The 25,634-nt window shown below is 42.1% G+C and overlaps 1 protein-coding gene across 3 annotated transcripts in view; it reads left to right on the top strand.

Annotated features, from left to right (window-relative positions):
- The first annotated feature begins 10,990 nt into the window (after positions 1-10,990).
- Positions 10,991-25,634, top strand: part of lnx2b (ligand of numb-protein X 2b) — an 87,109-nt gene continuing 72,465 nt past the window's right edge. For 2 of the 3 annotated variants that reach the window (XM_063060963.1, XM_063060964.1), the window contains exon 1: positions 10,991-11,246. The gene's annotated coding sequence lies outside the window, so the exon portion shown is untranslated. The other variant, XM_063060966.1, reaches the window with a different exon arrangement.

The following is a 25,634-nucleotide window of genomic DNA, read 5'->3' as shown; positions in this document are numbered from 1 at the left end:
GCCTGAGTTATAACAAGTGATTGGATAAACTGAAACTAGTGTCCCTGGAGTGGAAGAGGCTAAGGAGAGACCTTTATAAGATTATAGCGGGCAGCAATAGCACAGATAGTCACAGAATACTGTATTCCCCAAAGAAGAGGGAACAAAAACGTCGGGCCAAGACCCTTCACCAGGATTTATGTGTCCTGAAGAAGGGTCTTGGCTTAAAATGTTGACATTTTACTCTTTTCCATAGGTGCTGCCTGGCCTTCCTCCAGCAGCTTGTGTGTATTACTCTGATTTCCAGCATCTGCAGATTTTCTCTTGTTTGTGGAAAAAAAGTCAGGGTATCATTTTACAGAGAGAGGGGAAAGATTCAAAGGAGATCTGAATTTTCATGGATTGAGCTGCCAGAGGAGATGACAGAAATATGTACAAATAAAAGACATTTTGACCAATACATGGATAGGGAAGATTTTGAGAGATATGGGCCAAATGCAGGCAAATTGGACTAGTTCAGCAAGACACTTGGTCGGCATGGACAAGTTCAGTTGAAGGATCTGTTCCAAAGCTGTATAATTTTAAATAACGTTGGAGGGACCTGTGTTGAGGATGCTGGGGAGGGAGGAGTGCTTATACTTCCGAACTATCCGAGGTGTGATGTTTAGGAAGTCTAACACCGTGTTGCACAGTTGTGTAGCCCAAGGAGTACGAATTTGTTCACCAAGGACTGTGGGGCAATACGGATGAATGCCAAAATGAAATTCGGAAACAGTATTCTGACGTAACTGTCCTTGTTTTCTAGGTATCTCAGGGCTAGGTACATAATAGATGCTATGGCATCTGTTGTAGAGCGGTTCTGTTGGTAAGCATATTTGTGAGTGCCCAGTGTGGCAGGACTAGAGTTTTTGAGATGTACCAACAGTGTCAAGCAGAGCTGTGTCCTCACCCCTACTCTGTTCAGACTGCTATGTGCCACAACGCTGTTCTCTGCTCTCTCACAGACTGATGCAGGAATAACAATTCGCTACAGGACTGAGGGACGCTTCTTTGATCAACAGCTCAACAATGTTGATGCCTTCACCTCCCTGGGAAGCTGCATCACCTCCTCCTGTAGTCTAGATCAAGAGGTCACAAACAGACTTGCAAAAGCTAGGGCAGGCTATGGACCTGTGTGTGGGGAGAATGTGGCGTCTGGCTGAAGACCAAGATGACAGTCTACAGAGCGGTCATTCTGACTTCTCTGCTCTGTGGCTGTGAAACATGGACCCCAAACAGGAGGAACATCAAGATGCTTGACCAGTTCCAACTGCATCTCGTGGCAAGACAGAGTCCCCACCACAGAAGTGCTACGAAGGGCCGAGAGCTTTGGCACAGAGTCACTGATCATGAGGGCTCAACTTCCATGGGTTGGACATGTGGTCCAGATGGAAGACAATTGCCTTCCAAAGATGGGATTCTTTTCCGAGCTGGCACATGGCAGAGAGGCCCCACAAAGTGCTATAAAGACTGCGTGAAAGCATCCTTGAAGGCATGCAATATCCCTGTGACTGGCTGGGAAGCCTTGGCCAAAGACTGCAATGCCCGGAACCTGGCAGTCTGCAAAGGCACCCGCACATTCGAAGAGCAGCAGCTGAAGGATCTCATTCAAAAGCTCCAGGACTGCAACGAGAGACGACCTGACCCTTCAATGGCCGTAACGTGCCCAACCTGCGGGCGCATCTGCGCTTCCCAGTTTGGGCTTCACTCTCATCAGAGACATCACTGACATCATCGTCGTACCCAACGGACTTCCAAGAAGACCAGTCTTTCAAAGCACTTCATTATGACTGGTGCCTGTGCCACCAAGGTGCTAGTCATTTAGTTCTGAAGGTGTAGAGTTCTTTGGTGCTGGGATAATGGTGGTTGATTTGAAGCATGTGGGAGCAGCAGCTTGGATGAATGAAGTGTTGAAGATGTCCATGAAGAAGTCAGTGACCTGGTGTGCACACTCCCTGAGTACTTGGCCTGGGATGTTATCTGGTCCAGCTACTTTACGGGGGTTTGACTCTCTGCAGAGCCCTTCTCACATCTGCTGCCAATACAGACCCGGGAAGGTGGGGGCTTTCGCAGCTGGCATTATGTTGCTTACTTTGAAGAGCGCATAAAAGTTGCTTAGAGCGCCGGGGGGGTGGCATCACTGATGCTGTCGGTAATGCCTGTGATGCCCAGCCACATATGTCAGGGATCATTGTCAGACAAGTCTTCACAAATTTTTTGTGTGTAGACGGTTGTTGCCTTCCTGACTCCCAAGAAGAGGCTTTTCCTGACTGCTCTGAGAGCTGTGCTGTCTCCAGACTGGAAGGCAGCATCCTGGGCTTGTAGTAAGGAGCAAACCTCTGGATTCAGCCAGGGCTTCAGGCTGGGCTGTGAGATGACTGTTTGTGAGGTACCAACATCACCTACACACTTACCAATGTAGCCAGTGATAGGTAAGGCATATTCCTTGAGCTTTCTTTTGCCAGTTTGTCCTTTTTAGTGATAAGGCATATTCAATTACCACATTTATTTGAGGTAGCTTTACGTTTGAAAGTTTCGGCTTTCTTTGTCGTTGGTACTGATGAGTACCAATGATATGTGGATGGCTGGTTAATAAGCTGTTGTAAATTGTCCTTTGTGGGTGGTTGAAGGGTAGAATATGAGTGGGCTGTAGAGTCAATGGGAATGCAGAGAAGATACAATTAAATTAAATTAGCATAGGATAATGTAAATGATTGCCTTGATCATTGCCACAGGCTCTGTAAGCTGAAGGATTTGTTTTGCTGCTATATGCCTCTATGATTCTTTAACAAGCAATCTGAATGTACTGTATGTAAAGGAATGTTTAAATTTCTGTGGGGAAATCTTACCAAAATTTGCTTGTAGCTTAAAAAGAACATAGAACATTGCAGTACAGTACAGGGCCTTCGGCCCACAATGTGCCTTACTAACCTACTCTTGGATCAATCTAACCCTCCCTCCTTCATAACCCTCCATGTTTCTTTATCATCTGTGCGCTTAAGAGATTCTAAAATGTCCCTAGCTCACTCAATCTATCTTCATAAGACATGCCCTTTAGTCTGGGCAACATCCTGGTAAAAATCTAGGTAGCACCCAGTAATGTTGAATAAGGGAAAAAGGAGAAGCAAGGATTGATTTGGCTGTCATTTCACCTAATGGCTTAAGCAATTTATTTTCAGCTTCTTTCAGCTATTTTTTAAAAAGGTTAAAAAAGCAATATATGAAATTCCAGTGATTTGTATTCTTAGAACGTGGAGAAAGATTCCCAGCATAGGATGACATTAAAATAGATGGTCAGAGATTGCTGTCCATTGTCCATTTTTCATTAATATAGAAATGAAAGAATTAGATATTAAAATAAAAGCACTCCTGCATCACTGTCTGGTATGGGGTGAGAGGGGAGCTGCTGCACAGGACTGAAAGAAGCTGCAGAAGGTTGTAAATCTAGTCAGCTCCATCTTGGGTACTAGCCTACAAAGTACCCAGGACATCTTCAGGGAGCTGTGTCTCAGAAAGGCAGCGTCCATTATTAAGGACCTCCAGCACCCAGGGCATGCCCTTTTCTCACTGTTACCATCAGGTAAGAGGTACAGGAGTCTGAAGGCACACACTCAGTGATTCAGGAACAGCTTCTTCCCCTCTGCCATCCGATTCCTAAATGGATATTGAACTCTTGGACACTACCTTACACTTTTTTAATATACATTATTTCTGATTTTTGCACGTTTTTTAATCTAATCAATATACATATACTGTAATTGATTGATTGATTGATTTATTATTATTATTATTTTATTTTTTTCTCTTCTATATTATGTATTGCATTGAACTGCTGCTGCTAAGTTAACAAATTTCATGTCACATGCTGGTGATAATAAACCTGATTCTGATTATGAAAATGAAAATAAAAAAAACAGAATAAGTAGAAAGTCAGGCAATGACGTGGAGAGAGAATCAAGGGTAATTGCTTAGCCATAGTGGGGGTGTCTAGGACCAGAGGGCACAGTCCCAGAATACAAAGAGGTCCCTTTATAACAGAATTGAAGAGGAATTTCTTTCGCCAGAGGGTGGTGAATTGGTGGAATTAATTGCCACAGATAGCGGCAAGTCACAGGGTATATTTAAAGCTGGGGTTGGTAGGTCCTGGACACAGCATGTAAATGGAAGCATGGCAGCGCCTCCACATCATAGGAGTTTGAAATGATTTGGCATGACCTCTAAACTTGGACAAACTTCGTTAGCTGTGTGTTGGAGAGTATATTGACTGGCTGCATCATTCTGTTATAGAAACACTAATGCTTTTGAACAGAAAATCCTACAAAAAGTAGAGGATACAGCCCAATCCATCAAGAGTAAAGCCCTCCCCACCATTGAGCAACATCCACACAGAGCGTTGCCACAGGAAAGCAGCATCTATCATCAAGGAGCCCCAGCACCCAGGTCATGCTCTCTTCTTGCTGCTGCCCTCAGGATAGTGTACAGGATCCTCAGGACTCACAGCACCAGGTTCAGGAACAAGTATTACCCCCCCCCTTGAACCAAAGGGAATAACTTCGCGCCCCATCACTGAAATGTTCTCACAACCTAGGGACTCACTTTCAAAGACTCTTCATCTCATGTCCTCGATATTCATTGCTTATTTACTTATTCCTATTATTTCTTTCTTTTTGTATTTACAGTTTGTTGTCTTTTGCACAGTGGTTGTATGCCCAGCTGGTGCGACCTTTCATGATTCTATTAGGGCTATTGGACTTATTGGGTATGCCCACAAGAAAGTGGATCTCAAGGTTGAATATGGTGACATATATGTACTTCGATATTAAATTTACTTTGAACTTTGAACTTTCTTCTTATGATCTTATGGCCATTATAAGTTAATTGTTCTTCATTCTCCAAAGATGTTGTCTGGTCTGTCAAATATTTTTCACACTTTCTACTTTAAAATTCATAATGCAAAATAAAGCCTTAGTAAGACTTTGATATTGGTTTCACAGTAGATGGAGAATCTTTCCCGAATTTGACTCTCCTGCTGCACAATAATATGAAAGCGATGATCCTAAACCAAGGGTCCATAATAAACACAATCCCAATGCAGCTCAGACTCAAGCAGGGTTGTGTCATCATTGTAACCTTAGATTTAGTCGTCCTCATTACAATTCTGCACTTCATCTCTAAATAATTTAGCTAATCTATAGAATGAACAAGAAACACTTGAGCCTTTTCCATCTGTATTTTAGAACAAAGCCCATCCCATCAGTAATATACGAGTGATATTTTACTTATGTGCACTCTCAGAGCCATCATTGATTCTCTGACTTTTTTCTGCACGCTATATAGATAATGACCCTGTCTCTGCAGCTGATCGTACATAGGGAGGGATTTATGTTTTCTGCATCCAACAAGTCCATCGGAAATGTGCACAGAGAAATTTACGTAAAACGCAGAGATCAAAACAAAATACTTCATCGATATTTGCGCGATTGGACAGATTGCAATTCTAGAAATTTCTATAAGCATAGTTGCATCCCAGAGAGAAATTAGGTACCTGGCAGAATTACTAAGGAAGCAATAATTTTAAAGAAACTATTATTGTACACAATTTCTTATTCTACACTGCTTCCCTTTTGTTTAAAGAAAGAAGCTTCAAAATTGCATTAACTTATTTGAAACTTTCCATGTTTTACAAGCCTCTCTGTGATCTTCCCTGTGTTAATTATGGTGACTTGTAGATTCTCCAGATACTGTTCAGTCTACACACTGTGCTATTGCCTCATCATTACTCTCAACAGCAAACCACACAGTGCACTTCAGGAGCATCTTAAACCTTACTCCGTTCCTGAGTATCTGATGTGGAATAAATAGGACAAGTTGCATGCCATCTTAGTCAATGTCTCCCATCCACTACATAATGTACTGGGTGGGCACAGGAGTACATTCAGCCAGAGACTCATTCCACCGAGATACAACACAGAGCATCATAGGAAGTCATTCCTGCCTGTGGCCATCAAACTTTACAACTCCTCCCTTGGAGGGTCAGACACCCTGAGCCAATAGGCTGGTCCTGGACTTATTTCCTGGCATAATTTACATATTACTATTTAACTATTTATGGTTTTATTACTATTTATTATTTATGGTGTAACTGTTACGAAAACCAATTTCCCCCGGGATCAATAAAGTATGACTATGACTATGACTATGACTATGACAAAGAGATTTTGCAAAATCTATTCTCAACTTGCACTAGATATTTCCCAGTCTTTCACCACCACTAATTCATCAATAGACCATCTCTGGACCTTTAACCTAAATACCAGTACACAAACACTACTGAAGGCTGAACCCCTTCTTTCATTTCTTCTCCTCCACTTTTTCCTCCAAATTGAGTTGGGCATTACTTAACCTCATTCCAGGTTTCCTATTCATTAACATTTCAACAGGAGGATGTCCTGCATTCAACCGGAGAATGTGCAAGGTGTGGTTCAGTAGCGTTATGACGTTGTTCCAGATGAAACTTCAGAAAGTGTAATATTGTTAGCTGTGGCTGAAACTTCCCATGTGACAATGACATCATTCATATTTTTCATACAAATGGTTTCATGAACAGGTATCATTAGTCAATGACCTACTTCTTCAATGAATGCTTTTACCCTGTGAGCTGATCTGGAAGCTGTGTTGAAGAGGAGGAAACTGCCTTATTACATTACTGATCAGGAAGTGATCATATTGAACAGTGGGTTGTTAACTCATATAAATTTTCAAGTAGAAACCCAAACTGGTAGACAAAATACTATCTCCTTAGGATAATTGCACTGCAGAAGAGACAGTCAGTCATCTCTTTGCAAACTCTGGATTTTCACACTCTCCTCTTTTCTCAGGGCACTAACCCCACCCATGGCCTGAGAAACCACAGCTGTAACAAATCATCTGCTTTACCGTCCCATGTCAGGAGTGTCTTGCTACATGGCCCGCCTAATGGCACACAAAACAAGTTCTCTGTGATGTCACACCAGCTACAGTACATTCACTACAGCCACTTTACAACTTCTCTTCTCCTTCCTCTGCCATATCTCATCCGCCTGTGATACTATGGCTGAATAGGTCGATCCCACTGCCAGACATCCCACCTCTCCCGCAAGTTCCGGGAGTCTCCCGCATATTGATAGTGGCTCCCTGATGCCCGGAAATTATATACAATATCCCAGAAATTGATTTTTTTGAGAGGGAGAGGGAGCATCCTGATTGGTCTCTCTTCGTGCTAAGTAGACCTATCAGTTCTCTCTTTGGGCGGGCTTTACAGTCGACCTCAAAAATAATGACAGTGTTGCTCGCTGCACTGTTTGCAACGGTGACTTTTCTATTGCCCATGGTGGGTTAAAATGTAAAAGACATGTTGAGGTGAGTTTAACAGGTGTCATTCATTCATTAGCATAGCTAACGTTATATAAACTAGCTGGCTAGCTGCTAAGGAGCTACTCTATTGATGTTCTACGTGATGAGGCCAAACTCCCTGTAGATTTGCTTAAAGTTGTAATAGAATAAATGTGATAATATAATATAATATAAGTACATATTTCAATGTCACATTTTCTGCATATACCCAACTTGGTTTACGGATTAGACAAAATCACTAAACAAAGTATTACATACACTCTTGGAGGTCGACCGGGGTGGGGGGATATATGGGGTTGCGGGGGGGCGGGGGTGCTACCTCCCTGAAATGAGTTTTTGCAGCATGGGATGTCTGCACTGCTATCCCTAAATCTAAAACTTCCCACTATGCTGAGCTCTGCCCTTCCTGAAGACTCCCTGGATTATCCAACCCTGAATACTTCTCATACGCTCAATATTTACAATATTGAGGACATCATCAAAAAAAGGAGGTGGCATTCATCATTAAGGAATCTCATCATCCAGGACATGCCCTCTTCTCATACAACAATAGGGAGGAGGTACAGGAGCCTAAATGTTTTAGGAGCAATTTCTTCCCCTCCACCATCAGATTTCTAAATAGTCCATGAACCTTGAATATTAACTCACTAGTCCTCTTTTGCACTAATTACTTCTGTAGTTTTTGTAACTTATTGTAATTTCATGCCTTGCATTGTACTGCTGCCTCAAAACAAAATGTATATGATAATGAAGCTGGTTCTGATTCTGATACTAATGTCGAAGGGATAGGACACCAGATTGCTAGCCCAGCTGGTGTCATTGGATGCCTGTACTGTAGCTGTAGTTGGTCTAGATCTGACCCATACACTCTGTTAAATATATCTATAAGTATCTGGAACTTCATCTGTCTGCACTCCAATGTGCTAAGGTCTTCCTGTTTCAAACTCAAAATCTTCCTTCTGCAGTTATTATTCCTGGGATGCCCCTATTGATATCCTTGGGAGTTCTTCTTTACTTTCAGCCTTGGAGAATATTCATTGTACTTCTGTCCAGGGTCCTCATGACTCCAAGGTTATCCATTCAAGGATTTGGTAAACCAGGCACATCTGTTGTTTTGTTCCCTTATCCACCCTTAATTTAGCAACCTCTGCCCTCAAAGATCGAGTAACTTAGACCTTGGGTGCCTGTTGATTCAGCTGTCTAGTTCAACTTTCAAAATAGACTGTGGAGTTGACTTCTTTTCCCTTTATGCTCCTGTAAACCAAACTTCAGCTGTTAACCTTACCGTTATACAATGGAACTCTTTCCTGTGATATTCATTGGTTCTTCACTGAATGCACTTGCATATGTGTATGCTGGGAGTCCGATGTTGTCAGCATCGACTCATTCACTGAACTCTTTGGGGTAATGTACTTCCCTCTCAACATCCACAAAACAAAGATCATCTAAAGTAACTGACCCTGCTGTACCACACTGCCCATGATGGTCAGGATCAATGACAGGTCCTTGGGAAAACATAGACCATTTTCCATATCTTGTAGGATATTTTTCGGCTAACACTGATATCAGTGATGAAATCACCACCTGCTCCATCACTCCAGCACAGCCTTTGGCGGCAGTTAAGCACTAGACACATGAACAATCTAGGGTTGACACTGCAGAACACTGGTGAGCTACCAATAATAAATACTCCAATCTGCAGACAGAGCAAATATCAGCATTTTCTCCCAGGTCAATGCCCCCAGCACAGAGGTCTCAACACCCTTAGTCAACTCCAATGGGCGGATCACATTATTCCTATGCTTGACATCAGATCCCTGACACAAGGGTTCCCAACACTTTCAGGGCAAGATAGTGTGAGCGGAAAGGGCAGAATTGTTCGAGTTCTTAAAGTTTCCTTGAAAGAAATGCAGCATTCTCACCCATTACTGAGAATCCTTGTCCCAGTGAGCTGAAGGAGCATTCAGATGGCACATCGTTTGTCAGGAGCATGCAGAAGCCGAGTGAAAACAACACTAGGGGAACATCATGCCCAACTCTCCCTACCTGCCTACCTTGGCTCACATCTGGCAGAGTCTGTAGAGCCCACAGTGTCTCTTCTGCCACCTGGGAGCTCACCAAACAGGAGTGATCATCCTTGGCTCAGTGGGACTGCCAAAGAGGGAGGTAATATTTCAGAATTTTGTGATGCTACAGGCATTGCCCTTTCATAAGCTCAGAAAAGTGTTGGCAATAATTTATTTTACAATTTAAGAGAAGCAAATATAAATGAAAAGGAGATCAGCACTGAATCCAGCTCTATTAACTATGCCACAGTGTTGATCATATAATGTCCAAGTGCCCAAAGCTGTAATCTTATGTCCAAGTGCAAAGATTGTTTTAACTATTTGGTAGTTATGGGTGAGTGGTAGCAATTTCTGGTTTAATTTGGTTGATGTGCCTGATTCATTTTGTTTGTTTCTTTGTGTGGGAAGGGGAATTTCGGGGTCGATGTGCCTGATCCGCTTTGTTTGTTTTTTTGTGCAGGGAGGGGGATTTGGAGGTTGATGCTCATGTTGCCTTTCTTTTCCTTCTTGGTTTCATGGCTACCCAGACGACTGAAGAACTTCAGAGTTATACCCTTTGAAAATAACTGAACCTTTGAACCTTTGAATTTGATAAGAACATGAGAAATGGGAACAGATGTAGGACATTCAGCTATTTAAGAATCCCTACATGGAGGGATTATTGCAGGCAAGTCAGTGGAGTGTTGGTCAAGGTCTATGATAGTTGCATATACCTGGTGGGTTGAAGGCCTGTTTCTATCCTGTACAACTTTACGGCTCTATAAAATAAAAAAAATGATACTGTAAATCTAAAATGTAAATATGAAATACCAGAAATAATAATGAGGGTTCTGATGAAGATTCCTGGATCTGAAACATTAACCATTTGTCTTTTCACAGATGCCATCTGATCTGCTGAGTGTTTCCAACATTTTCGATTATTATTTTGTATTTCCGGTGATTACAGTTTATTGGACTTTTATGTACTGGAAATACCATGCAGGCCAGTCGGCATCAACAGAGAGAGAACAAGTTAAAACTTCAGCTCATCATCAGGCTTCAGGAAGTTTCTATTTTGACTTCAGAATGGATTTTAAATCCTGCGGTAATTTCAGGCTTCCTGCATTTTAAGTTGTTTTGGAAATGATGCCATGTTTTAAACAAGTGCCACACCTGACAGTTCTGTCTGGGGAATTCATCCTTTTTAAAAACAACACAAAACGTAGTGTTGACTTAACGTCGGGAGGTATTAGTTATACTGGACAGATTTCCACTGAATATTGTGAATATATAATTCCAGGTGTCTGCCTCTTGTTTTGGATTGATTTTAAGCATGGCAAATCTAAGCATATACCAGCAAATAATTTAGTTGCTAACCTTCCTAAAGTGTACTCATACTTCAGAGCTAATTATTAAAACCAAAGGCACGATCACACATTGATGGGGCAGAACCCTCGCAGGGTGGCTAGCTGACGTGCAGGTCTCAGTGCTGACGCTGCCCGCCTCCCTAACGTCAGTTCCTTTCATTAATTCCACCCCCCCCCGAAACAGGACTAGGTGAAGAATGGGACTTTAGGCTCAGTTTTAATTGTGAACTTGGCCACCACGGTGACTCATTATCACGGTGAAAGTGGTGTAATTGGGTGCTATACTTGCCGGGAGAAGGACTGATCAATGTTTTAAAGTACTTGTTGGCAAAAAGAAGACTTTTTTTCTCTGTTCCTGCTCGCTCAAAAGAGGGACTGGTTGGCTTTTGCTAATTCCCTCCCACTTTCCGGAAAGGTTCCACAGGTAGGTTTCAAAACTAAGGTTAGGTGGCGCGTCAGATGCTGAGAAGTGTTTGGCTGACTGGTTTCAGATTCAGCCACATTATCTCGCTGTCCTTTATCCTTCTTGCGCCGGCTCTTTGTTTCAGACAGCGGCAGCTTGGCGTTAGCTCGGGAACTGAGGAGAATTCCAGGTAGGTGTCGAGGGAGGGACGCGTGGTTTCGACCGCGAAAGGCAGAAAAGACTCGTCTCTAGTCCAGTGGTGAGCGGCGGAGTCTGCAATTAAGGTTTTATTTATAAACTAATTCGAAAGTCCATGACTCTAAAAGCAGTGAACTTGCACCGAATTGGCAACGGTGAATGAGACCCAAGTGCAGGGTGGGTTTCCACAGATGGATGTGGAAGTCGGTGATAGGGAAAGGCCTTTCGGCGCATCGAGTCCGTATTGACCATCGATCGCCCATTCTATACTAATCCCACACTCGCATTAATAATACTACTTCCCCGCTCACCCCCTAGATTCCGACACTCGCCCACACGCTAGGGGGAACCTACAGCGGTCAATCGATTTATCAGTCCACATGTATTTGAGACGTGAGCAAATCTTGAACCCCACACAAAGGGAGAATGAGCAAACTCCACGCAGACAGTGCCTGAGGTCAGGATTGATCCCGATTCTCTGGATCTGTCAGGCAGTGGCTTCCCGAGCAATACACGATGTCGGTCAGACCCAGGCTTTAAGATCGTGCTGTATTTATCCCAGGCGACGGGGCTACTGTGTACAGATCGGCGGTAGGATAGCTACCAGTGTAATAATTTACAGAAGGATATTACGATGAAAATGTATCAACATGGTTCTGTGAATGTCAAATCATTTACTGGTCCGGACACCAAGGAACAAGTTCCTGTTATGAATACTTATTAACGTGACACTGTTAGGCACTTGCGGTTATTGACAGAGCCGCCGCAACCGCGGAAGTATTGTAGGCGACGTTAAATCAAGGGCTTTCTGTTTGAAAAGTGTGGAAACGCCTCAGACCGACTGGTATCGGATTTGCCTGATGTAAACCACCCTGTTAAAATGTTCTATTTGTGGACCACTGGAAGATTTGAGCGGACAAAAGAGGTTACAGTGCAGCAATGTGCTCAAATTTATGGATATCTGTATTTAATAGAGATTATCTATATAATCTCCAAATCTACATTTTAAAGGCTTGCCAAGTCCTTCAAACCCATCGTTTTTACATTAGTTTGTAATGTTGTACTGTGTTGTACATCAAAACAAGCTGTAAATTGGCGTCGGGGTGTCCATGTTTGGAGTTAACTTCTCAGAATCCTTGGTGCCCTGGGGTCAAAGATGACTTTTCTTTCATGCTGTTCTGACGTGACTGAAGATGGAATGTGGGACAAAGATCCCTAAAGTGTCTGGTGAAAAGTTTTTAGGGGAAGGCAGGAAGGAACTTGCAGATGAGGCTGCAGTCAGGTCAAACATGATTTTATTGAATGGTGGAGAAGAACTGAGGGGTGTCTTCTGCACCTAATTCATATGTTCCCATAGATGGGGTGGAGATGAGTAGATGGATAATTTGAGAAGTGATGCATTGCAGGGTATCTCTCTATTCCGGACATGTTCCAATCAAAGTAAATTTGTAATCAAATAAATGCCCTTGCGGGCATTCATAGTAAATAGAAGAAGCACAATAGTATCAGTGGAAGACCACACCCATCAGGATGGACAAATAACCAATGAGCAGAAGAGAACAAGCTGTGCAAATACAAAAAAAAAGGAGTACCAATAAATAACTAATTAAGCAATAAATATTGAGAACATGAGATGAAGAGATTTTGAAAGTGTGTCCGTAGGTTGTGGGAGCAGTTCAGTGATGGGCCGTGTGAAGTGGAGTGAAGTTATCCCCTCTGGTACAAAACACTAATGCTCGAGGGGTAATAACTATTCTTGAACCTGGTGGTGTTGGTCCCAAGGCTCCAGTACCACCTTCCTGAAGGCAGCAGTGAGAAGAAATGGTGGTGGGATGGGTCCTTGATAATGGATGCTGCTTTCCTGTGAAAGCTCTTAGTGTAGATGTGTTTAATGGTGGGGAGGGCTTTGCCCATGATGGACCTACTTTTTCTTGGCTTTTATGTTAAAGGGCATTTGTGTTTCCATACCAGGCTGTGGCGTAACCAGTCAATATACTCTCCACCACACATCTATAGAAGTTTACCCAAGATTTAGATGACGTGCCAAATCTTCGTAAACTTCTAAGAAAGTAGAGGTGCTGCCATGATTTACTTGCAATAACTTGCATGCTGGACCCAGGACAGATCCTCTGAAATAATACCACTGAGGAATTTAAAGTTGCTGACCCTCTCCATCCCTAATCCCTGATGAGGTCTGGTTCCTTCTGAAGTCAATAATCACCCCTTGGTCTTGCTGACATTGAGTGAGGGGCTGTGTTTGTGGCATTGCTGAGCCAGATTTTTAATCTCCCTCCTATATGCTGATTTTTTATCACCTTTGATTTGACCTACGGCAGTGGTGTCATCAGCAAACATACATATTTATGACTGACAAAGTTGTGAAATTTATTGTTATGTCGCAGTAGTACAGTGCAAGATACAAATTTCTGAAATTACAAAAATATATAAAGAATGCAGAAGAGGCAGAAAAGTGTAAAGTTAATTAACTGCTTCGCAGAGGGGAAGAAGCTGTTTTAAAATTTTGAGTGTGGGTCTTTAGGCTCCTGCATTTCCTCCCCAGAGATAATAATGAGAAGAGAGCATGTCATGAATGGTGAGGGTCCTTAATGATGGTTGCTTCCTTCTTGAGGCACTACCTCCTGTAGAAGTCCCTAATGATGAGGATGGTTGTGCCCTTGATGGAGCTGGTTGTGTCTACGATCATCTGTAGCCTCTTTCAATCCTGCACATTGGAACCTCTGTACCAAGCAGTGATGCAACTAATAAGAACATTCTTCACCGTACAATTATGGAAATTTACAAATCTCCTCAAGCTCCTAACAAAGCTGGCACATCTTCCTTGTGATTGCATGAGTGTGTTGGGCCTAGGGTAGATCTTCCAAGATGTTGATGCCAAGAAACTTGAAGCTGCTCACTCTTTCCACTGCTGACCTGTCAATGAGGACTGGTGTGAATTCTCCTGACTTCCCCTTCCTGAAGTCCACAATCAATTGCTTAATTTTGCTGGTGTTGGGTGCGAGGTTATTGTTCAGATATCACTCTTTTATGTCTCCCTGTCGCACTCTGTGCTCCTCCCAACAACAGTAGTGTTATCGGCAAACTTATAAATGGTACTTCAGATGTGCCTAGCCCCACAGTCATGAGTGTAGAGAGATCAGAGCTGTGAACTAAGCACACATCTTGGAGGAATCCCTGTGTTGATGTCAGTGAGGAGGAAATGTTATTATTGATTTGCACCAACTGTGGTCTTTTCATAAAGAACTTGAAGATCCAGTTGTGGAGTGAGGTACAGATGTTCAGTATTGGAACCTTGTTGATCAGTACTGAGGACTCGATGATGTAGAATGCTAGACTGATTGATAATCAGCTGTTGTCTGTGTACTCCAAAGTCAAATGGAGAGCCAGTGAGGTTACATCTGCTATAGACCTGTTGTGGGGGTAGGTGAATTGCAGTGGGTACAGGTTATTGCTTAGGCAGGAACTTATTCTAGCCTTGACCACATGGATTTGATATTCTCCTTTTGCACCTTCAGTAGTTGTGACGGAGGGAATTTCATGAATTTGTAGATATGTTGCACTTTTCTGAGAGGTCTCAAGAACATTCTTGAATCTTTAGCTCAATCTGCTTTTCTCTGTTGCATTAACAGGATGTCTGCTTTGGGAGTCTGGCATTGAATATCAGAAAGTAATTAGAAACTCTTGCTGGGGATGTTGACCTGGGTTTGCTTATTGTCTCCATGGATTTGGAGGATTTTGCGGAAGCAAAAGTTGGGTGATAACTCTCTAGTGCTTTCTGGTGCCTACTATAGTTGCTATGGTCATGAAATCAAGCAGGATGGCAGGGATTTGTGTGTGTTTGTGTGTGTGGTAGACTGTGAGCATTGTGAAGATTTTGAAGTCTTGATCTTAAAGCACATATTTTCACAACTTGGTCAAAGGTTATATTTGTACATTTATATGAAAGGCAATGTAGCAAAAATGCTCTACTGATGTTGTATTTATTTCCAGCTGCTGCCTACCTCAATTTTTACTTTAGCATTCTCCACAACACCTGTTTAACTTCATAATGCCATCCCAACAAGGCTGTAACTGAACATTTACTTGTAGGTTCTATTCCCTAACTGGTTTACCTTGCTGCTGTCTTGCTACCTAGACTCAAACAGATACAATTGATTGGCAGGGGGTTGCACGGGGGAATCTCAAGAAATTCCAAAGGGAAATGATGGAAATAATAACCAGGCAGGATCTGTTTCTGATGATCTATAGTCAGTTGACTGCTGTTACCAGTTTTCACTAAGGTCATCCGTTCGAAACACTGACTCATGTTTTCTTTGGTTCCACTGATGCTGCTGAACTTGCTGAGAACTTCAGTTCTTACTGCACAAGTATATGAAAACTTGGATCACAGCTTGATTGTTTTTAAATTTGATGAAACTCAGAACTAATGACGTCATTTACTGTGGCAAAGCATGTGCATATATCAGTCGTTAGAGAACAAATGCCTGTGGAGTTAGAGATAAGCTAATGGTGAGGAATTAGTGTTAATTAACCAACAGAAAACCCGATTAGTGGGTCTTTTTCAGATTAAAACAACAATATCCATGGGGTTCCACAGTGATCTGAATGGCCATGGATATTTCACATTAATAGAACATAAAACATTACAGCACGGTACAGGCGCTTTAGGTCAGAATACTATGCCGACCTTTTAACTTGCGCTACGATAAATCTAACCCTTCCCTACTACATAGCCCTCTATTTTTCTGTCATCTATTTACCTATCTAAGAGTTTCTTAGATGTCCCTAAGTGACTCTACCACTACCCCTGGTAGGATGTTCCACACACTCACCAGTCTGTGTAAATAAAAAATTTGACATCTTTGGTATCTCTCCAGTACTTTCCTCTGATCACCTTAAAGTTATACCCCACTGTATTAGCCATTTCCGCCCTGAGAAAATGTCTCTGACTGTCCACTCAATCTATGCCTCTTATGATAAGACCACAAGGTATAGGAGCAGAATTAGGCCACTCGGCCCATCGAGTCTGCTTCACCATTTCATCACGGCTGATCCAATTTTCCTCCTTGTCTTAAATGTAAACAAAGACTTGGCCTCCACAGCTACCTGTGGCAAAGAATTCCACAGATTCTTGGAACAGGGGTACCTCTTTTTCCCTTATGAGGGAGAGAGAGAGCCTGCAGTATGTTGAATTACCGGATGAACGAGCAGTCTTTGGGGTACTGCAAGTCTGTGTCTTTATTGATGCTTGCTGCATGCTTGAGTGCTTGGTGGGGGTGGCTGGTGCTTTCTGCAGGTGGGGGTTGGGGGGGTGCCAATACCTTGCTGCTGCTTGTGCGTGGTGGGGGGGGTACTTTGGGTTTTTAAAAATTGACTGTCATTCATTCTTTGGGGCGCTCCTCTTTTTGTGGGGATGTTTGTGAAGAAAAAGAATTTCAGGATGTATATTGTATACATTTCTCTGACTTTAAATATACCTAATGAAGATTTACCACTCTCTTGCTAAAGAAATTCCTCTTCATCTCTGCTCTGAAAGGACACCTCTCTATTCTGAGGCTGTGTCCTCTGGTCTTAGACTCTCCCACCATAGCAAACATCCTCTTCACATCCACTCTATCAAGGCCTTTCACCATTTGATCAGTTTCAATGAGGTCACCTCTAATTCTTCTGAATTCTCATGAAACAGGCCTCGAGCCATCAAACACTCTTCATATAACAATCTGTTCATACCTGGAATTGTTTTTGTGAACCTCCTTTGACCCCTCTCCAGTTTCAGTACATCCTTTCTAAGGAGCCCAAAAAGTGCTCTCAATACTCCAAATAAGGCCTCAGCAATCCTCTTGAAATGAATGCTAACATTGTATTTGCCTTCCTCGTCACAGACTCAATCTGCAAATTAACCTTTAGAGAATCCTGCACAAGGGCTCCCAAGTCCCTTTGCGCTTCAATTTTTTGTATTTATTTTCTCCATTTTGAAAATAGTCAACCCTTTCATTTCTTCAACCAAAGTGCATGACCATACACTTCCCAACATTGTATTCTATTTGTCATTTCTTTGCCCATTCTCCTAAGTCCTTCTGTAGCTTCTTTTCTTCAAAACTACCTGCCCCTCCACCTATCTTTATATCATCTGTAAAAAGAATTAGTCCCAACACAGACCCCTGTGGAACACCACTAGTCACCGGCAGCCAATCAGAAAAGGTTTCCTTTATTTCCGCTCTTTGCCTCCTGCCAATCAGCCATTGCTCTATCCATGCTACAATCCTTCCTGTAATACCCTGGGCTCATAGCTTGTTAAGCAGCCTCATGTGTGGTCCTTGTCAAAGGCCTTCTGAAAATCCAAGTACACAACATCAAGCAATTCTCCTTTGTCTATTCTGCTTGTTATTTCTTCAAATAATTCCAACAAATTTGTCAGCTAAGATTTTCTCTTGAGGAAATCATCCTGGCTGTGGCCTATGTGCCTCATAGGCCATAGGCTCTTGTGCCTCCAAGTACCCTGAGAACTCATCCTGAATAATCAACTCTAACATCTTCCCAACCATTGAGGTCAAACTAATTGCCCTATAGTTTCCTTTCTTCTGTCTCTCTCCCCTCTTGAAGAGTGGAGTGACATTTGCAATTTTCCAGTCTTCCAGAACCATTCCAGAATATAGAGATTCTTGAAAACATATTTCTAATGCCTTCATGATCTCTTCAGCCACCTTTCAGAACCCTGGTGTGTCCACATCTGGTACAGGTGACTTACCTACCATCAGATTTTTCAGTTTCCGAAGAACATTCTCTCTAGTTAAAATAACTTCATGACCCCTGACACCTGGAACTTCCACCATACTGCTACTGTCTTCCACAGTGAAGAACGATGCAAAATACTTATTCAGTTTGTCTGCTGTTTCATTGTCCCCCAGTCCTCTAACTTCCCACTAATTTTTGCTGTATTATATGCCCTCTCTTTGGCTTTTACTCTGGCTTTGACTTCTCTTGTTAGCCACAGTTGATCCATCTTTCCTTTAGAATATCCTTTTTTCTTTTTAGGATGTATATATCCTGTGCCTTCCGAATTATTTCCAGAAATTCCAGCTATTGCTGCTCTGCCATCATCCCTGCCAATGTTCTTTTCCAATCAATTCTGGCCACCTCTTCCCTCATGCCTCTGTAATTCCCTTTACTCAACTGTAATACTGAATCAACTGACTTTAGCTTCTCCTTCTCAAATTTCAGGGTGAATTCAATCATATTATGATCATTTGCCTCTAAGGGTTCTTTTACCTTAAGGTCTGTAATCAATTCTGGTTCATTGCACAGCACCGAATCCGGAATCGCTGATCCTCTAGTGGACTCAACCAGGAGCTGCTCTAAAAGCCATCCTGTGAGCACTCTAGAAATTCCCTCTCAGGGAATCCAACGCCAACCTGATTTTCCCAATCTATTTCCATATTGAAGAGCCCCATGACTATTGTAACACTGCACTTTTGGCATGCATTCTGTATCTCCCCTTGTAATTTGTGGGCCACATCCTTACTACTGTTTGGGGGTGGGGGTCTTTATACAACTCCCATCAGGGTCTTTTTACCCTTGCAGTTCTTTAGCTCCATCCACAATATATCAACACCTTCCAACCATATGTCACCTCTTTCTAATGATTTGAATTCATTTTTTACCAGTGGAGCAACACCATCCCCTCTGCCTTCCTGCCTGTCCTTTTGATACAATGTGTATCCTTGGACATTAAGCACCCAGCTATAATCTTTCAGCCACAATTCAGTGATGCCTACAACATCATAACTGCCGATCTGCAATTGTGCTGCCAGTTCATCTACTGTATTCCATATACTGCGTATATTCAAATACAACACTTCAGTCCTGTCAACAGCCTCTTCTCACTACACATTGCCTCTGTTTGTAAACTGCCTATATCATCTTCAGCCTTTCCTTTGATACTTCTTGCATTGAAATATGCACAGCTCATGACACTAGTCACACCACAGTCAATCTTTTGACCCCCAACTTTGATCTCTTACCAACATCTGCCTCTATAACCTCTCCACTAACTGCTCTGGCACTCTGGTTCCATCCCCCTGCAATTGTAGTTTAAACTCCACTATGCAGCGTTAACAAACCTTCCTGCTAGGATATTAGTCCCCCTCCAGATCAGATGCAAATCATCCCTTTTGTGCAGGCCTGACCTTCCCTGGAAGAGAGCGCAATGATCCAAAAATCTTGTGCCCTCCATCCTACACCAACTCTTTAGCCATGTGTTAAACTGTATAATCTTCCTAGTTCTGGCCTCACTAGCACGTGGCATGGATAGCAATCCTGAGATCACAACCCTGGCATCACAAGACCAGGAGACATAGGAGCAGAATGAGACCACTCAGCCCATTGATTCTGCTCCCCCATTCAACTTCTACCTTAAATATGCCCATGGACTTGGCCGCCACTGCAATCTGTGACAGAGCGTTCCACAGATTCACTACTCTCTGTCTAAAAATATTCCTCCTTACCTTTGTTCTAAAAGGTCACCCCTCGATTCTGAGGCTCTGAGTTACTGTCGGCTTGAAACTGTCTGGCCATTCTTCTCTGTAACCTCTTATTAACAGGGCATTTTCACCCACAGAACTGCCACTCACTGGATGTTTTTTTTTGTTTTTCACACTATTCTCTATAAACTCTAGAGACTGCTGAGCATGAAAATCCCAGGAGATTAGCAGTTTCCAAGATACTCAAACTACCAACAATCATTCCACAGTCAAAGTCACTTAGATCACATTTCTTCTCATGATGATGCTTGATTTGAACAACTGAACCTCTTGACCATGTCTGTGTGCTTTTATGCATAGTGTTGCTGCCTTATAGTGGACTGACTAGCTATTTGGATTAACAAGCATGTGTACAGGTGTACCTAACAAGTAGCCTCTGAGTGCAAGTAATTAATTGGGAAATAGCTGAGTTTGTTTCTCATCATGAACTTGGGACTTTATTATTTATCTGCATTTCCTTTCTCTGTAGCTGTTACACATTACTGAGTATTGTTATTGTTTGTTTTGTTCTACCTCAATTCACTGTGTAATGATTTTATCTGTATACACAATGTGCAAGGCAAACTTTTCACTGTATCTTGGTGCATGTGATAATATTAAACCAATATCAATTCCAATTCCAACAACTGGCCTTTGACCTGCTTGGGGAGGCATGTTCTCTTAGTACTGCAGAGAACTGCCTGATTATTGTAGTCATAACCCAGAATCACAAGAATTAATTTAACCACCAGTAACCCAGTTCCTGTTTGAATTTCTGGAGTAGTGCATTTCAGCCTTTATTCTCCCTGCCAGAGAAGACAAATTCTCATATGAAAAGGTATTGAAAATATAACACTGTACTTATTGCTTACTTAATCATGCCAAAGTGTCCACAAAATAACTTGGAGGGATGAATGAGCAATAAAGTGGAGTCTAATGTGGAAAATTTGAGAAGAAAATCAGAATTTTTAAAAAGGTGCCCATGCTATATGGCTATGAAATGGTGAGAACCGAGTTAATGGTTGCGTATATATAGTGTGATCTGCATATTGTGTTTAGAAGACGCAGAAGGTAAACATCCTGAGATAGAGCAATTAAGGCAACAAATGGTATGTTGTAAGGGTGTTGGAGCAAGGATATCCTGCTGAGATTGTACTGGGCTTTGCTGAGACCATATTTTGAGAGCTGTTTAGAATCTACAGCTCTGTGACTGAAGAACCATCATGTCAATGTAGTGTGGATTTCCAAGATTGTTGTTCCATCCCAGGAGTCAGTGCAGAGCCTGAGATTCAGTTCCCTCTTGGGGCAAGAACAGGAAGTTGCAATCTTAAGGATCAGGCGTTGGCCATTTAGGCCTGAATTGAAGAAACAAAAACACTTTACCTGGAGTATTGTAAATACAGGTGTCCCCCGCTTTTCGAACGTTCGCTTAACGAAACCTCACTGTTACGAAAGACCTACATTAGTACCCTGGTTTTGTTTTCAGAAGGTGTTTTCACTGTTACGAGGAAAGGCAGTGCGCGAAAAAAGCAGCGCGCGAATAAAAATCAGTGTGCGATAAAAGGCAGTGCGCGCCCCGAGCAGCCACTCTCCCCCGGATTCGGAACTGCATTCTTGCCGGAATTGCTTAAACACGTGTCTGTGAGCAGCCATTTGCAAGATGAGTTCTATGGTATCAGAAAAGCCTGAAAGAGCTAGTAAGGGTGTTACACTTAGCATAAAACTAGACATAATTAAGCGTTTCGATTGTGGTGAACGAAGTAAGGACAAAGTGAGTTTGGCTTGTGGAAGCTGATGAAGATGATGTTGAAGAGGTTTTGGCATCCCATGACCAAGAACTGATAGATGAAGAGCTGATGCAATTGGAAGAAGAAAGGATAACAATCAAAACCGAATGCAGTAGCGAAGTGAACGTGAAGCAACTGCGTGAGATTTTCACTGCAATGATAAAGTACGACTTTAATTTTGAAAGGCTACATAGATTTAGGAGATATTTGCAAGATGGTTTGAGTCCTTACAAAGAATTGTATGATAGAAAAATGCGCGAGGCTCAGCAGTCAAGCAAGCCTTCCACAGCAGACGATGAACCTCGACCTTCGACATTGAGGCAGTCAGTCATAGGAGAAGATGAGCTGCCTGCTCTAATGGAAACAGATGATGAGATGACACCCCAGTGTCCCACCACCCCAACACCCAGGCTCGGACAGATACCGATTCGCGGAGAATGCAGTGGTAGCCGGGAGGCACACAGCACATCTTTAAGAAAAAAGCAGAAATAAACATGCTAATTAATTAGGTGCCGCCCGACACGTAATTGTCAGCCCAGATCAGAGACGACGCAATCGGAAATCAGCACTGATCTGGGCCGACAATTACGTGCCGGGCGGCACCTAATTAATTAGCATGTTTATTTCGGCTTTTCTCTTAGAGATGTGCTGTGTACCTCCCGGCTACCGCTGCACCCCTGCATGCTTCGGTTCGGTATTGGTTGGCGGCCTGGAGGGTGGGGACCACTGCACCACCCAACCTGCGACGACTCAGCCTAACACACCATCATCAGTGTGCTCGGCGCTGTCCCAATTCCGGTAAGTAATACTACACTGTACATACATTATTTCTACTTTATATCTGCTGTGTATTTTTACGTGTTATTTGGTATGATTTGGCAGCTTCATAGCTTAAAGGTTACTGGAGAGCGCTTGTGCCGTGTTTTTGCCAACGGCGCTTGCGTGAGATTTTCTGCCGACAGCGCTTGCGTGAGATTTTCGCTACGGAGAACAGTGCAGTAATGATTGTGGAAAAGTATTTCTACTTTATATAGGCTGTGTATTTGTCTTATCATTCCTGCTTTTACTATATGTTACTGTTATTTTAGGTTTTATGTGTTATTTGGCATGATTTGGTAGGTTATTTTTGGGTCTGTGAGCGCTCACAAAATTTTCCCATGTAAATGGTAATTGCTTCTTCGCTTTACAACATTTCGGCTGACGAACTGTTTCATAGGAACACTGTACCTTCGGATGGTGGGTGAAACCTGTAGCTGAGAATGGACGTATGGAGAAATGTGGTGCACAGTCAGGGTGTATATTCAGGGCTGTGTCAATGGGTTTTGGATAGTTAAGGTGTCAAGCCACAGGTTCAGATTAATTTTACTTAAATTCTGGAATATTCTTGAGGGAGGCAAACTGCAAAGCCTTATTCTGTCTGTACTATTTGTATCACAAAGATTTAAGATTTAATATTTCGATAGTACGAGTGACGGAGACTGAAGAAGAGACTGGACAGAGACTTTTTTCCCCTGGGGCTGTGGAGATTAAGGTGGGGGTCATGGCTGAGGTATATAAAATTGAGGGGTATGGACAGAGAAGATTGCAGGAACTTGTTCCCCGATCAGAGATGTGTAAAACTTGGCTTAAGGTTAGGGTGACGGGTAAAAGATTTAGAGGGGATATTGGGGAGATCTTTTCTTCACCCAGAGGGTGGAATGCACTGCCAGGAAGTGCAGAATTAGACTCTCAGACAGCATTTAAGGAATGTCTGGGCATGAACTAAAGGCTGGAAAATTTGCTGAATATGGTTGGGTGCACTCTGGTTGGCATGATTGTGGGCTGAATGCTCTGTTTCTGTGTAATTTCAGAATCAAATAAGTTGTACTGTTAGTTCAAATCTGTGGGACTAGAACGTTCTGGTTAATTAAGATAAGGGTCTATTAAATAAAGCTTTTCATCAGTTTGACCACTGTGGGCTTGGCAAAGATTCATCAGATTTATAATTCAGATATCACAATGCTCTTTCCTAGATGTCATAATTTGACCTTTGTAGCTCTTGGCAGCTTCCAGAAGTAGCTATTCCCAGATGGTTGTTAGTCACAGTTGCCTGTTGCACAATGTGATTTGGATTCCATACACCATTCTTACATCTCCCATTATCACCTTCCGACTTCCCCACCCCCTTCCCTCTTTCGGTCCCTTACTTTAGAAAGATATTTGGAATTAGAAGTAGTGCAGTAATGGAGAGTTGAGGTGGGAGGTTTGCTCTATCAAGAGAAGCCGAACAGACTGAGCCTACATTCTTTCAAATTTACAAGAATGAGCGTGGTCTAATTGACAAGACCCTAACGGATAAGATTTCTAAATGTTTTTCCTCTTGAATGAGGGAATGCAGTTTCAAGGTAAAGGCTTGCTCATTAAAACAGAGATATAGAAATTTCTTACATAGGGTGCTGAATTTCTGAAATTCTGTACCTTAGAGTTGCGGAGACGAGATCATTAGAAGTATTTACAGGTACATTTTTGAAAGTTCGGTGGATTGAAGGCTATTTGGATGTGCACAGAAAAAGTTGAGGCCTAAGGAAGAAGAACCATGATTAGACAGATTCGTGGGGAAGGCCTGAGGGGCCTGCTCTTATTTCCTTGTGGTCATCTTTAGTTTGTGCTGATGACCCCTTTTCTTCATAGGAGATTCAAGTATTCCAGTATTTTGAAAATGATTTCAAAAAAGTCCTTAAGATTATGATTTTGTAGCCATTTTATAAAATATTAGAATCTAGATTTCAATTCTGCTTATTATAAACAGAATGGTCATTGCATGTGTGTGTGGAAATACCTTTACAAGGTGGTCTATGATAAATTGTTAAATGTGCTTATTTGGAATTAAGCCTATATGTATTATTTTTACTTATACTAAAATCCAAAATGCTGAAAGTATGTGGTAGATCAGGCAGCAAAATTATGAAAAGTGAAACAGTTAACATTCTCAGTCAGATTTTGAAATGTTCACTTCATTTCTCACTCCAGAGTGTTTTCAACATTTTCTGTTTTATTTTTGTATCCAAGTTCCAGTATTTGCTGTTTTTAAATTTTTATTTAATCTAGCTCATCATTGGACAAATGTATATTGGCCATTGTATCCAGCCATGGGTGACATCTGCATTGGTTGCATTACTCTTATATAAGATCAGCTTTGGTTTTAAATGCTTCATTCAGTGCTTTACAGGAAGAGACTTTCAGACTCTGCCTAGAGTGGAATAGGGTACATACTTGGAAAAATTTCTTAAAACTTCTGAACATGTACCACTAGGCTCAAGAACAGCTTCTCTCCCATCGCATAAAGATGAATTCTTGATCTCTCAATCTACCTCATTGTGAGTCTTACACTTTGTCTAAATGCATTGCACTTTCTCTATAAATGTAACACAATATTCTGCATTCTGTTTTATTTCCCCCTTTTTTCTACTGTTTTATGTACTTGTGGATGGAGTGATCTGTTTGAATGTACAAACAAAGCCATTCACTGTATCTCTGTACATGTGACAATAATATATCAATTACCTGTTTGAGTGAGCACTACATTTCAAATCAGGCTATCCAGCACTAAGACTGCATGCCACTCGGTTAAGAAGTCTGCTCTGCAATTCCATCATGGTTCATTTATTATCTCTCTCAACTCCATTCACCTGCCTTCTCCCTGTAAAACACACTACCTATCAACCTTTAAATATACCCAATGACCCACAGCCATCAGTGGCAATAAATTCACAGGTTCACCTCCCCCTGGCTAAAGAAATTCCTTTTCATTGCTGTTCTAAATGGTCATCCCTCTATTCTGAAGCAGTGCCCTCTTGGTCCTAGACTCTCCCATTATAGGAAACATCCTTTCCACATCCACTCTATCT

The sequence above is a fragment of the Mobula hypostoma genome, chromosome 10, assembly GCF_963921235.1.
Source record: "Mobula hypostoma chromosome 10, sMobHyp1.1, whole genome shotgun sequence".
In the NCBI taxonomy this organism is placed as follows: Eukaryota; Metazoa; Chordata; class Chondrichthyes; order Myliobatiformes; family Myliobatidae; genus Mobula; species Mobula hypostoma.
The sequence above is the reverse complement of the archived record's forward strand: the minus strand, read 5'-3'. Positions and strand labels throughout refer to the sequence as shown.